The sequence below is a fragment of the Hippoglossus stenolepis genome, chromosome 10 (assembly GCF_022539355.2).
Source record: "Hippoglossus stenolepis isolate QCI-W04-F060 chromosome 10, HSTE1.2, whole genome shotgun sequence".
NCBI lineage: Eukaryota > Metazoa > Chordata > Actinopteri > Pleuronectiformes > Pleuronectidae > Hippoglossus > Hippoglossus stenolepis.
Genome location: NC_061492.1, coordinates 23207119 through 23222312, shown reverse-complemented (window position 1 = coordinate 23222312; position 15194 = coordinate 23207119). Strand labels below are relative to the sequence as shown.

General features: G+C 41.8%; 2 protein-coding genes across 3 annotated transcripts in view; one reads left to right on the top strand and one right to left on the bottom strand.

Annotated features, from left to right (window-relative positions):
• Positions 1 to 15194, bottom strand: part of LOC118116015 (histone H1) — a 311666-nt gene that overhangs the window by 123263 nt on the left and 173209 nt on the right. The window lies entirely within an intron of this gene.
• Positions 1 to 15194, top strand: part of LOC118116027 (histone H1-like) — a 444527-nt gene that overhangs the window by 273968 nt on the left and 155365 nt on the right. The gene's annotated exons all lie outside the window — the stretch shown is intronic.

Sequence of the window (15194 nt, the reverse complement as noted above, 5' to 3'; positions counted from 1 at the left end):
ATAAAGTTATCTATGAAATTCTGTTTTACTACTCAGGATTCTAAGGGAGCACGTCTAGTAAAAAGCCACATGGACAGTATTATAATCATACAAGAACACTTTGATGAACGTGTTGTTGGAGTTCAAAATTAATCACAGGCCTTTTACATTTGCAAAATATGTTATAATATGTTACAACCACCTCTAAAAACAGCAGAAATTAAGTAAAAGGTACAAGACCGAATCTGAGAATATATAGAATCAATCACAAAGTTCTGTTTGTCTGTCATCTCAGAGGAAACTGAAGGTGGTTTATTGACTCTATTGATTCATCATCACATCTCATTAAAGAATCAAAGATGTTGTCGTCCAGTCTCTCTCTTCCACATCCTGAAGAATGGCACAAAATATTCTGCTCCATACATGAGGTCTTCACCAGTCATCTGATCGTTGGATGAGGTCCAGTTGTTTCACGTCATCATCATCATCATCATCAACTAAAGCTTCAGTCCTTCTGCCTCTAGTAGATTCATGGCTGATTAAAAAAACATACAAAACATCAGCAGAGAGAAATAGAAAAAGAAAAAATGAATTAGTCGTAGAAATAAAGACCCTGGCACCAAGAAATCCAACATCCACAGCCCAGGAGAAATCATAAAACTGAATCTAATGTGCTAAACTTACTGTCTGGTTTTCCTACATAGTCAGTATAATCTAACAGCTTCACCCCTATATGCACCGGGGGTCCAGGCACAAGGGGTCCATGCACCAGGCAGTCCAGGCACACGGTGTCAAGCCAGGGAGTCTGGAATATACACACTCAGTTTTTACACTGTTACAGCTGATATACTAACCGTATTGTTTAAAGTGAAATCCATGCATTCTGAGTGCTGACCTCCATGGCGGCAGCAAGGAGGACGTCATCAGAGACTTCCGAAGAAGGGGCCGCGGATGCTGCGCCTGCGTTCATGCAGAGAAAAATATATGTGCGTATTAACATTTGAAAACACTACTCGCTGCACGTAAACAGACAGACAGATCTAACTCAATGGAGGCTGTGGAGCTGGCCGCTGAGCCGGAGGAGCAGACGACGGCCCAGCTGCTGGCCCATCCTAGCGCGTACATCTGCAGTGCATGCATCAGGGACCCCCGTCACATCCTGTTCTTTAGTGACTACAGGTAGCTGCAGACACAATAACAACAAAACAAAGTCTCATGTCAACACATAACATGACGCTTTAAATGATGCAGCATTGCTGGCCAGGTACTGTACGTGACTTCCGTTGACCATGATGCATTGCATTATTATAATAATTATTCAGTATTGAATTATTATCAGGCAATAATTTCTAAATTAAATAAGTGGGTTGCAATGCAGGGAGATACCCCTCGATAAAGTGACCCCAGAATTGATCTGCCAGTACTTGGCTCTGCCTCCATCACCGTCGGCTTAGCACTTCGGACTCTGGGTAGATGACTTAGGGTAATGAGGCGTCGGGCCACCCCATTAGGAGGTAGTTGGGGGTGGCTACAGCTGAATAAACATAGCCCAGTTGCTTGGCGTTCAAGATGCCCTCTACCTCTGTGAGTACATTCCTTAGTACCTCGTCAGTGAGCGGAATGTGACTTGAAGAGCAGCTTTAACTGACTGCACCTCCCGTTCCCAGGCTCCTCCAAAATGTGAAGAAAGAGTGGGGGTTGTAACAGAGCCCGATCTTCTGCTTAGCTAACTTGGTTTGCAGGACTGGGCTCATGGCGGCAAAGCTCTCACTTAACTCCTTGACTCCCCCACAAAAGTTTGTCCCTTGATCCGACAGGATTTCGAAGGGGGTACCATCCGTTTATCCGAATGGTGTTTGATGATTTCTCCACAAAAGAAGAAGTCCTGACACTTCTGCCCCTGAAGACAACAACGAGGGGAATTGACATCTACAACGCGGTGAAGAGGTTCTTCGTGGAGAAAAAGGTACCATTAGAAAAGCTGGTTGACAACAGACGGGGCTCCCGCCATGACGGCCGGCATGCAGGCTTCATTGCGCAATGCAAGGTGACCCAGACTTCCCAACATTTCTACATTACCACTGCATCATTCACCAGCAGGCGCTATGTGCAAAAGTAACCGGCTTTGATCATGTGATGACTCCTGTCGTGAAGATCATAAATGGCATCCGCTCCAAAGCCAAACAACACAGGACATTCAAGGTGCTATTGGAGGAGCTGTCAGCTGAATATGGTGACCTGTTACTACACACAGAAATCCGATGGCTCAGCAGGGGACGAATTTTGCAGCGTTTTTTGTCACTTTTGGGCGAAATCAAACAGTTCATGCAATCGAAAGGGGAAGACGCCTCGCTGCTCGAGGACACTGAGTGGATAATTGACCTTGCATTTTTAACGGACATCACTGGGAAACTGAACCATTTGAACTGTGAGCTGCAAGGCAAGGGTAAGACTGTCGCTGACATGATAAGTGCTGTAAACGCATTTAGAGCTAAGATGAACCTTTTCTCTGTGCATTTACAGAGAAAAAAAGTGCTGCACTTTCCCTCCGTACAGTCAGTGTTGAATGACAATGCTTCTGCATCTGTGGCTTTTGACAAAGCTGTAGAAAAGTACTCTCAAGTCATAAACAGGCTAGGGCAAGAGTTTGAGAACAGGTTTTGTGACTTTGATCAACTTGAGCCATGTGTGTCATTCATTTCAAATCCTTTCATGCAAGTGGACATGACATGCATTGCTGAGCAACTAAGTGCTATGTTCAACTTGGATGCTGAACAGGTGGAGATTGAAATCGTAACGTTGCAAAATGACCTCCACCTCAAAACCCATCAGCCTGCTCCAAACTTTTGGTGCCTTGTGGACACAGAAAAGTACAAAGGTGTATGCACAGCAGCTATGAAAGTTGCCTGCCTTTTTGGTTCAACCTATCTCTGTGAATCAGCCTTTTCTAACATGAACTTCATCAAGAACAAACACAGAACACGCCTTACTGATGCACATCTACAAGACTCACTCAGAGTTGCAGTGTCAAATTATACACCAGATTACAGTACATTGGTGAACAGGATGCAATGCCAGGCTTCCCACTAACAGACATCTACAGACAAAGAAAGAGATAACGTGTTTTCATTGAAATGACAACATGAAACTCAAATATTGCACAAAAATGTGAAAAATAATTTGTTCAAAAAGTGTAACAGATGTTATGATTTGTTAAAAATGCTACAGATTTGGTGATTAGTACTAATGTAATAGGATTCATTTAAAAATGTGAAAGAGTTGATTTTTTGTATCTTACATAACTGATAATTTGTATAAACATGGGACAGAGTTCATGATTTGTTCCAAAATGTTACAATGGTAGTGGTTAGTACAAACGAGACATGATTTGAAGATATGACAGTTAATGATTTCCTATAAAATTTTAGAAGTGATAATTTGCAAAAAAAATATAACAGGTGTGATTTTGAACAAAATGCTACAAATGTGCTTATTCATACAAAACTGTCAAGAAAGATAGTTACAAAAATATCAGAGATGTGATACCTCTGATTTTCAAATGTTGAAACAGATTAACAGAAATAAATGTTGCATGTTTTAGTATATCTGTTTCCTACCATCATTGTTGTGGAAATCATTGTTAATAATTATTGTGAGGAATAATTAACATTGATGTGATCAGACAGTCTCTTCACATATATTATTATTATTATTAAAAGGTGATCTGTGCAACTTTGTTATTCAGGAAGTTTGTATCAAACAAGTAGCCCTTCGTACTACTCAGTACCTTTGAAGTAGCTCTCAGTTTCAAAAAGGTTGGTGACCCCTGGTCTAGATGTACACAGAAAGTTGTCAAAAAATGTAAGATCACACCCCATCTCTTCTCAGTGCTTTGTCCACGCTTTACCAGGAAGGGCTCAAAACACTCTACACTTCAAGAGGCAGAGCCATGCTAGAGGAAGATCAGACATTTTAGGAAGTGGCGGTCTAGCTCTCCATTTCTGGCACTGAGGACAGCTGTGTTGATGGTGGCATACCATTTCCATGTCCTTGAGGATCCAGAAACGCAGTACTCTATGCTGAGACAAGCTAGCGGGAGCAGCAACGATGGCGAGCTAGATGTGGTTTTTACCCCCCAAACTAAAGAAAACATGGCAGAAAAGCAAAAGAAAACATACTATTTTCATAATGATTGGGAGGAAGAGTTCTTTTTTACGACAGTGAAAGAAAAATGTGTGTGTCTTATTTGCGGGGCAACTGTTGCGACGGCAAAGCGGCACAATGTGGAGAGACACTTCAGTACGTGTCACAAAAGCTTCCATGCTAACTACCCACCTGGCAGCGCACTACGGACAGAAAAAGCCCGTGACTTAAAGGCAGCTTTGGGCAAACGACAGTCTTTTTTCACGAGGCCGGTGATACAATCACAAAAAGCAACTGAAGCTTCGTTTAGAGCTGCACATTGTTTGATAAAGAACAAGAAAGCCTTTTCGGACGGGGAGGTCTTGAAAGAAGCAATGATGATAGTTGCAAACACTGTGTTCAAAGACGAGAAGAATGGTCCCGATGCCATCTCCGCTCTCTCCGATGTCCAACTGGGGGCAAGTACGATGGTTAGAAGAGTGTCGGCTATGTCCAAAAACTTGACGGAGCAACTGGACCGGGATCTGGTTAAGTGCAGGTGGTTTAGCATCCAGTGCGACGAGTCCGTGGACAACACCAGTACAGCTCAGCTGATGATGTTTATCCGAATGGTGTTTGATGATTTCTCCACAAAAGAAGAAGTCCTGACACTTCTGCCCCTGAAGACAACAACGAGGGGAATTGACATCTACAACGCGGTGAAGAGGTTCTTCGTGGAGAAAAAGGTACCATTAGAAAAGCTGGTGTCGGTGACAACAGACGGGGCTCCCGCCATGACGGGCCGGCATGCAGGCTTCATTGCGCAATGCAAAGGTGACCCAGACTTCCCAACATTTCTACATTACCACTGCATCATTCACCAGCAGACGCTATGTGCAAAAGTAACCGGCTTTGATCATGTGATGACTCCTGTCGTGAAGATCGTAAATGGCATCCGCTCCAAAGCCAAACAACACAGGACATTCAAGGTGCTATTGGAGGAGCTGTCAGCTGAATATGGTGACCTGTTACTACACACAGAAATCCGATGGCTCAGCAGGGGACGAATTTTGCAGCGTTTTTTGTCACTTTTGGGCGAAATCAAACAGTTCATGCAATCGAAAGGGGAAGACGCCTCGCTGCTCGAGGACACTGAGTGGATAATTGACCTTGCATTTTTAACGGACATCACTGGGAAACTGAACCATTTGAACTGTGAGCTGCAAGGCAAGGGTAAGACTGTCGCTGACATAAGTGCTGTGAACGCATTTAGAGCTAAGATGAACCTTTTCTCTGTGCATTTACAGAGAAAAAAAGTGCTGCACTTTCCCTCCGTACAGTCAGTGTTGAATGACAATGCTTCTGCATCTGTGGCTTTTGACGAAGCTGTAGAAAAGTACTCTCAAGTCATAAACAGGCTAGGGCAAGAGTTTGAGAACAGGTTTTGTGACTTTGATCAACTTGAGCCATGTGTGTCATTCATTTCAAATCCTTTCATGCAAGTGGACATGACATGCATTGCTGAGCAACTAAGTGCTATGTTCAACTTGGATGCTGAACAGGTGGAGATTGAAATCGTAACGTTGCAAAATGACCTCCACCTCAAAACCCATCAGCCTGCTCCAAACTTTTTGTGCCTTGTGGACACAGAAAAGCAAAGGTGTATGCACAGCAGCTATGAAAGGTGCCTGCCTTTTGGTTCAACCTATCTCTGTGAATCAGCCTTTTCTAACATGAACTTCATCAAGAACAAACACAGAACACGCCTTACTGATGCACATCTACAAGACTCACTCAGAGTTGCAGTGTCAAATTATACACCAGATTACAGTACATTGGTGAACAGGATGCAATGCCAGGCTTCCCACTAACAGACATCTACAGACAAAGAAAGAGATAACGTGTTTTCATTGAAATGACAACATTAAACTCAAATATTGCACAAAAATGTGAAAAATAATTTGTTCAAAAAGTGTAACAGATGTTATGATTTGTTAAAAGCTACAGATTTGGTGATTAGTACTAATGTAATAGGATTCATTTAAAAATGTGAAAGAGTTGATTTTTGTATCTTACATAACTGATAATTTGTATAAACATGGGACAGAGTTCATGATTTGTTCCAAAATGTTACAATGGTAGTGGTTAGTACAAACGAGACATGATTTGAAGATATGACAGTTAATGATTTCCTATAAAATTTTAGAAGTGATAATTTGCAAAAAAAATATAACAGGTGTGATTTTGAACAAAATGCTACAAATGTGCTTATTCATACAAAACTGTCAAGAAAGATAGTTACAAAAATATCAGAGATGTGATACCTCTGATTTTCAAATGTTGAAACAGATTAACAGAAATAAATGTTGCATGTTTTAGTATATCTGTTTCCTACCATCATTGTTGTGGAAATCATTGTTAATAATTATTGTGAGGAATAATTAACATTGATGTGATCAGACAGTCTCTTCATATATATTATTATTATTATTAAAGGATCTGTGCAACTTTGTTATTCAGGAAGTTTGTATCAAACAAGTAGCCCTTCGTACTACTCAGTACCTTTGAAGTAGCTCTCAGTTTTCAAAAGGTTGGTGACCCCTGGTCTAGATGTACACAGAAAGTTGTCAAAAATGTAAGATCACACCATCTCTTCTCAGTGCTTTGTCCACGCTTTACCAGGAAGGGCTCAAAACACTCTACACTTCAAGAGGCAGAGCCATGCTAGAGGAAGATCAGACATTTTAGGAGGCGGTTCAGCTCTCCATTTCTGGCACTGAGGACAGCTGTGTTGATGGTGGCATACCATTTCCATGTCCTTGAGGATCCAGAAACGCAGTACTCTATGCTGAGACAAGCTGGGAGCAGCAACGATGGCGAGCTAGATGTGGTTTTACCCCCAAACTAAAGAAAACATGGCAGAAAAGCAAAAGAAAACATACTATTTTCATAATGATTGGGAGGAAGAGTTCTTTTTACGACAGTGAAAGAAAATGTGTGTGTCTTATTTGTGGGCAACTGTTGCGACGGCAAAGCGGCACAATGTGGAAAGACACTTCAGTACGTGTCACAAAAGCTTCCATGCTAACTACCCACCTGGCAGCGCACTACGGACAGAAAAAGCCCGTGACTTAAAGGCAGCTTTGGGCAAGCAAACGACAGTCTTTTTCACGAGGCCGGTGATACAATCACAAAAAGCAACTGAAGCTTCGTTTAGAGCTGCACATTGTTTGATAAAGAACAAGAAAGCCTTTTCGGACGGGAGGTCTTGAAAGAAGCAATGATGATAGTTGCAAACACTGTGTTCAAAGAGAGAAGAATGGTCCCTGCCATCTCCGCTCTCTCCGATGTCCAACTGGGGCGTGGCACGATGGTTAGAAGAGTGTCGGCTATGTCCAAAAACTTGACGGAGCAACTGGACCGGGATCTGGTTAAGTGCAGGTGGTTTAGCATCCAGTGCGACGAGTCCGTGGACAACACCAGTACAGCTCAGCTGATGATGTTTATCCGAATGGTGTTTGATGATTTCTCCACAAAAGAAGAAGTCCTGACACTTCTGCCCCTGAAGACAACAACGAGGGGAATTGACATCTACAACGCGGTGAAGAGGTTCTTCGTGGAGAAAAAGTACCATTAGAAAAGCTGGTGTCGGTGACAACAGACGGGCTCCCGCCATGACGGGCCGGCATGCAGGCTTCATTGCGCAATGCAAAGGTGACCCAGACTTCCCAACATTTCTACATTACCACTGCATCATTCACCAGCAGACGCTATGTGCAAAATAACCGGCTTTGATCATGTGATGACTCCTGTCGTGAAGATCGTAAATGGCATCCGCTCCAAAGCCAAACAACACAGGACATTCAAGGTGCTATTGGAGGAGCTGTCAGCTGAATATGGTGACCTGTTACTACACACAGAAATCCGATGGCTCAGCAGGGGACGAATTTTGCAGCGTTTTTGTCACTTTTGGCGCAATCAAACAGTTCATGCAATCGAAGGGAGGGGGGAAGACGCCTCGCTGCTCGAGGACACTGAGTGGATAATTGACCTTGCATTTTTAACGGACATCACTGGGAAACTGAACCATTTGAACTGTGAGCTGCAAGGCAGGGGTAAGACTGTCGCTGACATGATAAGTGCTGTGAACGCATTTAGAGCTAAGATGAACCTTTTCTCTGTGCATTTACAGAGAAAAAGTGCTGCACTTTCCCTCCGTACAGTCAGTGTTTAATGACAATGCTTCTGCATCTGTGGCTTTTGACGAAGCTGTAGAAAAGTACTGTCAAGTCATAAACAGGCTAGGGCAAGAGTTTGAGAACAGGTTTTGTGACTTTGATCAACTTGAGCCATGTGTGTCATTCATTTCAAATCCTTTCATGCAAGTGGACATGACATGCATTGCTGAGCAACTAAGTGCTATGTTCAACTTGGATGCTGAACAGGTGGAGATTGAAATCGTAACGTTGCAAAATGACCTCCACCTCAAAACCCATCAGCCTGCTCCAACTTTTGGTGCCTTGTGGACACAGAAAAGTACAAAGGTGTATGCACAGCAGCTATGAAAGTTGCCTGCCTTTTTGGTTCAACCTATCTCTGTGAATCAGCCTTTTCTAACATGAACTTCATCAAGAACAAACACAGAACACGCCTTACTGATGCACATCTACAAGACTCACTCAGAGTTGCAGTGTCAAATTATACACCGGGATTACAGTACATTGGTGAACAGGATGCAATGCCAGGCTTCCCACTAACAGACATCTACAGACAAAGAAAGAGATAACGTGTTTTCATTGAAATGACAACATGAAACTCAAATATTACAAAAATGTTGAAAAATAATTTGTTCAAAAGTGTAACAGATGTTATGATTTGTTAAAAATGCTACAGATTTGGTGATTAGTACTAATGTAATAGGATTCATTTAAAATGTGTGAAAAAGAGTTGATTTTTGTATCTTACATAACTGATAATTTGTATAAACATGGGACAGAGTTCATGATTTGTTCCAAAATGTTACAATGGTAGTGGTTAGTACAAATGAGACATGATTTGAAGATATGACAGTTAATGATTTCCTAAAAATTTTAGAAGTGATAATTTGCAAAAAAATATAACAGGTGTGATTTTGAACAAAATGCTACAAATGTGCTTATTCATACAAAACTGTCAAGAAAGATAGTTACAAAAATATCAGAGATGTGATACCTCTGATTTTCAAATGTTGAAACAGATTAACAGAAATAAATGTTGCATGTTTTAGTATATCTGTTTCCTACCATCATTGTTGTGGAAATCATTGTTAATAATTATTGTGAGGAATAATTAACATTGATGTGATCAGACAGTCTCTTCACATATATATTATTATTATTAAAAGGTGATCTGTGCAACTTTGTTATTCAGGAAGTTTGTATCAAACAAGTAGCCCTTCGTACTACTCAGTACCTTTGAAGTAGCTCTCAGTTTCTAAAGGTTGGTGACCCCTGGTCTAGATGTACACAGAAAGTTGTCAAAAGTAAGATCACACCCCATCTCTTCTCAGTGCTTTGTCCACGCTACTAGGAAGGGCTCAAAACACTCTACACTTCAAGAGGCAGAGCCATGCTAGAGGAAGATCAGACATTTTAGGAAGTGGCGGTCTAGCTCTCCATTTCTGGCACTGAGGACAGCTGTGTTGATGGTGGCATACCATTTCCATGTCCTTGAGGATCCAGAAACGCAGTACTCTATGCTGAGACAAGCTAGCGGGAGCAGCAACGATGGCGAGCTAGATGTGGTTTTTACCCCCCAAACTAAAGAAAACATGGCAGAAAAGCAAAAGAAAACATACTATTTTCATAATGATTGGGAGGAAGAGTTCTTTTTTACGACAGTGAAAGAAAAATGTGTGTGTCTTATTTATGGGCAACTGTTGCGACGGCAAAGCGGCACAATGTGGAGAGACACTTCAGTACGTGTCACAAAGCTTCCATGCTAACTACCCACCTGGCAGCACACTAGGACAGAAAAGCCCGTGACTTAAGGGCAGCTTTGGGCAAACGACAGTCTTTTTCACGAGGCCGGGTATACAATCACAAAAGCAACTGAAGCTTCGTTTAGAGCTGCACATTGTTTGATAAAGAACAAGAAAGCCTTTTCGGACGGGAGGTCTTGAAAGAAGCAATGATGATAGTTGCAAACACTGTGTTCAAAGACGAGAAGAATGGTCCCGATGCCATCTCCGCTCTCTCCGATGTCCAACTGGGGCAAGATACGATGGTTAGAAGAGTGTCGGCTATGTCCAAAACTCTTGAGCAACTGGACCGGGATCTGGTTAAGTGCAGGTGGTTTAGCATCCAGCTGCGGCGAGTCCGTGGACAACACCAGTACAGCTCAGCTGATGATGTTTATCCAAATGGTGTTTGATGATTTCTCCACAAAGAAGAAGTCCTGACACTTCTGCCCCTGAAGACAACAACGAGGGAATGACATCTACAACGCGGTGAAGAGGTTCTTCGTGGAGAAAAAGGTACCATTAGAAAAGCTGGTGTCGGTGACAGACGGGGCTCCGCCATGACGGGCCGGCATGCAGGCTTCATTGCGCAATGCAAAGGTGACCCAGACTTCCCAACATTTCTACATTACCACTGCATCATTCACCAGCAGACGCTGTGTGCAAAAGTAACCGGCTTTGATCATGTGATGACTCCTGTCGTGAAGATCGTAAATGGCATCCCGCCCAAAGCCAAACAACACAGGACATTCAAGGTGCTATTGGAGGAGCTGTCAGCTGAATATGGTGACCTGTTACTACACACAGAAATCCGATGGCTCAGCAGGGGACGAATTTTGCAGCGTTTTTGTCACTTTGGGCGAAATCAAACAGTTCATGCAATCGAAAGGGGGAAGACGCTCGCTGCTCGAGGACACTGAGTGGATAATTGACCTTGCATTTTTAACGGACATCACTGGGAAACTGAACCATTTGAACTGTGAGCTGCAAGGCAAGGGTAAGACTGTCGCTGACATAAGTGCTGTGAACGCATTTAGAGCTAAGATGAACCTTTCTCTGTGCATTTACAGAGAAAAAGTGCTGCACTTTCCCTCCGTACAGTCAGTGTTGAATGACAATGCTTCTGCATCTGTGGCTTTTGACGAAGCTGTAGAAAAGTACTCTCAAGTCATAAACAGGCTAGGGCAAGAGTTTGAGAACAGGTTTTGTGACTTTGATCAACTTGAGCCATGTGTGTCATTCATTTCAAATCCTTTCATGCAAGTGGACATGACATGCATTGCTGAGCAACTAAGTGCTATGTTCAACTTGGATGCTGAACAGGTGGAGATTGAAATCAAACGCTGCAAAATGACCTCCACCTCAAAACCCATCAGTCTGCTCCAAACTTTTGGTGCCTTGTGGACACAGAAAAGTACAAAGGTGTATGCACAGCAGCTATGAAAGTTGCCTGCCTTTTTGGTTCAACCTATCTCTGTGAATCAGCCTTTTCTAACATGAACTTCATCAAGAACAAACACAGAACACGCCTTACTGATGCACATCTACAAGACTCACTCAGAGTTGCAGTGTCAAATTATACACCGGGATTACAGTACATTGGTGAACAGGATGCAATGCCAGGCTTCCCACTAACAGACATCTACAGACAAAGAAAGAGATAACGTGTTTTCATTGAAATGACAACATGAAACTCAAATATTGCACAAAAATGTGAAAAATAATTTGTTCAAAAGTGTAACAGATGTTATGATTTGTTAAAATGCTACAGATTTGGTGATTAGTACTAATGTAATAGGATTCATTTAAAAATGTGAAAGAGTTGATTTTTGTATCTTACATAACTGATAATTTGTATAAACATGGGACAGAGTTCATGATTTGTTCCAAAATGTTACAATGGTAGTGGTTAGTACAAACGAGACATGATTTGAAGATATGACAGTTAATGATTTCCTATAAAATTTTAGAAGTGATAATTTGCAAAAAAATATAACAGGTGTGATTTTGAAACAAATGCTACAAATGTGCTTATTCATACAAAACTGTCAAGAAAGATAGTTACAAAATATCAGAGATGTGATACCTCTGATTTTCAAATGTTGAAACAGATTAACAGAAATAAATGTTGCATGTTTTAGTATATCTGTTTCCTACCATCATTGTTGTGGAAATCATTGTTAATAATTATTGTGAGGAATAATTAACATTGATGTGATCAGACAGTCTCTTCACATATATTATTATTATTATTAAAAGGTGATCTGTGCAACTTTGTTATTCAGGAAGTTTGTATCAAACAAGTAGCCCTTCGTACTACTCAGGCCTGAAGTAGCTCTCAGTTTCAAAAGGTTGGTGACCCTGGTCTAGATGTACACAGAAAGTTGTCAAAAAATGTAAGATCACACCCCATCTCTTCTCAGTGCTTTGTCCACGCTTTACCAGGAAGGGCTCAAAACACTCTACACTTCAAGAGGCAGAGCCATGCTAGAGGAAGATCAGACATTTTAGGAAGTGGCGGTCTAGCTCTCCATTTCTGGCACTGAGGACAGCTGTGTTGATGGTGGCATACCATTTCCATGTCCTTGAGGATCCAGAAACGCAGTACTCTATGCTGAGACAAGCTAGGGAGCAACGATGGCGAGCTAGATGTGGTTTTACCCCCAAACTAAAGAAAACATGGCAGAAAAGCAAAAGAAAACATACTATTTTCATAATGATTGGGAGGAAGAGTTCTTTTTATTTACAGTGAAAGAAAAATGTGTGTGTCTTATTTGCGGGGAAGCAAGTGGTGACGGCAAAGCGGCACAATGTGGAGAGACACTTCAGTACGTGTCACAAAAGCTTCCATGCTAACTACCCACCTGGCAGCGCACTACGGACAGAAAAAGCCCGTGACTTAAAGGAGCTTTGGGCAAACGACAGTCTTTTTCACGAGGCCGGTGATACAATCACAAAAAGCAACTGAAGCTTTTAGAGCTGCACATTGTTTGATAAAGAACAAGAAAGCCTTTTCGGACGGGAGGTCTTGGAAGGACAATGATGATAGTTGCAAACACTGTGTTCAAAGACGAAGAATGGTCCCGATGCCATCTCCGCTCTCCGATGTCCAACTGAGGGCAAGTACGATGGTTAGAAGAGTGTCGGCTATGTCCAAAAACTTGACGGAGCAACTGGACCGGGATCTGGTTAAGTGCAGGTGGTTTAGCATCCGTGCGACAGTCCGTGGACAACACCAGTACAGCTCAGCTGATGATGTTTATCCGAATGGTGTTTCGATGATTTCTCCACAAAAGAAGAAGTCCTGACACTTCTGCCCTGAAGACAACAACGCAGGGGAATTGACATCTACAACGCGGAAGAGGTTCTTCGTGGAGAAAAAGTTACCATTAGAAAAGCTGGTGTCGGTGACAACAGACGGGCTCCCGGGCCATGACGTGGCCGCATGCAGGCTTCATTGCGCAATGCAAGGTGACCCAGACCCTCCAACATTTCTACATTACCACTGCATCATTCACCAGCAGACGCTTGGTGTGCAAAAGTAACCGCTTTGATCATGTGATGACTCCTGTCGTGAAGATCGTGAATGGCATCCGCCTCCAAAGCCAAACAACACAGGACATTCAAGGTGCTATTGGAGTGGAGTTGTCATTGAATATGGTGACCTGTTACTACACACAGAACTGGTTGGTCAGCAGGGGACGAATTTGCAGCGTTTTGTCACTTGGGCGAAATCAAACAGTTCATGCAATCGGGGGAAGACGCCGCTGCTCGAGGACACTGAGTGGATAATTGACCTTGCATTTAACGGACATCACTGGGAAACTGAACCATTTGAACTGTGAGCTGCAAGGCAGGTAAGACTGTCGCTGACATGATAAGTGCTATGAACGCATTTAGAGCTAAGATTAACCTTTTCTCTGTGCATTTACAGAGAAAAAAGTGCTGCACTTCTCCGTACAGTCAGTGTTTAATGACAATGCTTCTGCATCTGTGGCTTTTGACAAAGCCAGAAAAGTACTCAAGTCATAAACAGGCTAGGGCAAGAGTTTGAGAACAGGTTTTGTGACTTTGATCAACTTGAGCCATGTGTGTCATTCATTTCAAATCCTTTCATGCAAGTGGACATGACATGCATTGCTGAGCAACTAAGTGTCATGTTCAACTTGATGCTGAACAGGTGGAGATTGAAATCGTAACGTTGCAAAATGACTCCCTCCACCTCAAAACCCATCAGCCTGCTCCAAACTTTGGTGCCTTGTACAGAAAAGTACAAAGGTGTATGCACAGCAGCTATGAAAGTTGCTCTGCTCTTTGGTTCCAATCCTATTCTGTGAATCAGCCTTTTCTAACATGAACTTCATCAAGAAATTAAACACAGAACACGCCTACTGATGCACATCTACAAGACTCACTCAGAGTTGCAGTGTCAAATTATACACCATGATTACAGTACATTGGTGAACAGGATGCAATGCCAGGCTTCCCACTAACAGACATCTACAGACAAAGAAAGAGATAACGTGTTTTCATTGAATGACAACATTAAACTCAAATATTGCACAAAAATGTGAAAAATAATTTGTTCAAAAGTGTAACAGATGTTATGATTTGTTAAAAAAATGTTACAGATTTGGTGATTAGTACTAATGTAATAGGATTCATTTAAAAATGTGAAAGAGTTGATTTTTGTATCTTTACATAACTGATAATTTGTATAAACATGGGACAGAGTTCATGATTTGTTCCAAAATGTTGGCAATGGTAGTGGTTAGTACAAACGAGACATGATTTGAAGATATGACAGTTAATGATTTCCTATAAAATTTTAGAAGTGATAATTTGCAAAAATATAACAGGTGTGATTTGAACAAAATGCTACAAATGTGCTTATTCATACAAAACTGTCAAGAAAGATAGTTACAAAAATATCAGAGATGTGATACCTCTGATTTCAAATGTTGAAACAGATTAACAGAAATAAATGTTGCATGTGTTTTAGCATATCTGTTTCCTACCATCATTGTTGTGGAAATCATTGTTAATAATTATTGTGGAGGAATAATTAACATTGATGTGATCAGACAGTCTCTTC